The sequence below is a fragment of the Ostrinia furnacalis genome, unplaced genomic scaffold, assembly GCF_004193835.3.
Source record: "Ostrinia furnacalis isolate ACB-3 unplaced genomic scaffold, ASM419383v2 OfSCF7311, whole genome shotgun sequence".
Taxonomy (NCBI): domain Eukaryota; kingdom Metazoa; phylum Arthropoda; class Insecta; order Lepidoptera; family Crambidae; genus Ostrinia; species Ostrinia furnacalis.
The window spans coordinates 243,521-245,371 of NW_021137550.1; positions in this window are offsets into that span (position 1 = coordinate 243,521).

Here is a 1,851-nt window from a genome sequence, read left to right on the forward strand (position 1 = left end):
TTTTGTAGCAGTTTATAAAGAGCAAGTGCATTACGAATTTTAATCAAATTACGGTTCTGCTTAGCGCTGATTTACGGCAAGCATTTTGAGTTTGAAAAAGTTTTTAGTTAAATTACATTTTCATATTTTTGTTGAAAAAATTTCATGGAAAAGTTCAAGTAGTTTTAAGCGAAGCACCCCGTGGGTGGTAGAGTCGAATTATAAAGAAGTGGCGCTGACGTATGTTAAGTATTATTTTTTCGTTCGGTAGCTAAGAGATGGTAATATTCTACTATGTAATTGCGTGTCTATAATTAATATTTTAATGCATGTAACTATGCGATTTGGAACTATTTTCGTTAAATTCTTTACTAGTCTCCTAGGCCCTTCTCAGGGCAATTTTTAGTTGGTGTTAAATTTTTACAGGGATACTGTGTATATTAAGGTTACGAAACAAAATTGTATTAGCAGCCATTTCATAATCAACACTTAAAGGAGGCTATCCCAAAGGTAAACCGATGCATAATTGTATTCAGAGCGAGTCGGATACACCTGCACTGAGCAAACTGAGCATGAGCGGAGGTCTCGAACATTTCATACGATCTTAATTAACGTGTTAAAGTTTGTGAAATTCCTCAAAGGCAAGTCTGTAACGACCAGATCCCGGGAGATGCAGAACATAATCAATCGCTCGAATACCCTCATAATATACTCGTACTAGTTACGTCACCAACACATTCAAACGTCTTAAGGTTCAACCAAACCAAAGCGATCACACGCGATCAGCCGGCGTGCAGAGATGGCGATCAATGCATTTAAGTCTGGTCGCCATCGCTGCACGCATCGGCTGATCGCGTGTGATCGCGTTGGTTTGGCCAAACCTTTAAGGGGCTTCGTAGACCACTAAATAATTATATGAAAGGAACACGGAGCAGTATTATTAATAAATATTGCATTCGTTCCTGAAAAGTGTAGATACTCATTGTCACTTCCATAAGTAAACATGAAAGACGCCTCTAGCAAGCATCCATCAAGCTGTTAAGGTGCCAATATAATATATGCCAAAGAGCACATAATAGTCCGGTCAAATTAGACATCAACCTTGCAATAATTCGCATACAGCTGAAAATTAGTAAGAATGTTCGGATCACCATTATGAATGAAATGTAAAAAGACCCCATTGATCCGACGCGTGCTAAAAAAAATTAAAGGTGAAAGTTCAAAAATCGAACTCGAACCCCCTTATTCATAAAAAGTTCCATTAGGGCGAGAATTTTAATTAATAGGGGAGGGGGGGAAGCATTTATGCTATAAATATAGCTTTAAGTAAAAATTTAAGATTAGACGCATGCAGGGCAGGACTATTAACAAAATTAGAACACTAGGTAAGTGCAGTTTTGAGGCCAGCTTTTAATTCTGTGCTGTTGAAACTAGTGCAGTCACTTTCGTACTGTGTGACGTACACCAGTGTAAATACTTATGAAGTAATAAAAGTTTCTTCGAACTCAATTATGAATATAATATGAACCTTACACGTCAAGGCAGAAAGTAATTGGAACGGGGAATATGGCACACGGTGTAAAGTTAGTTAAGCAGGTTTTAAAGATACAAATATGTATATGTTAAATGAAAGTTGGTGCTCTAGTACAACTTTGTCTATAATTTAGCATATTCTTTTTCCAGGAATTCGAGATTTGGAGCATGTTAGTGCTCGCAATCAGGTCAGTTTTCATAAAGTTATTTATTTACTTATTTTTAGCTTTTATATTAATAATATAGAGACTAAACTACTAGTTCCATTATCGTATTAGCATCTTTTTCAAAGTCTTCACAATTTTTCTCCTTAACCTTCTCGTAAACGTTAATAATATG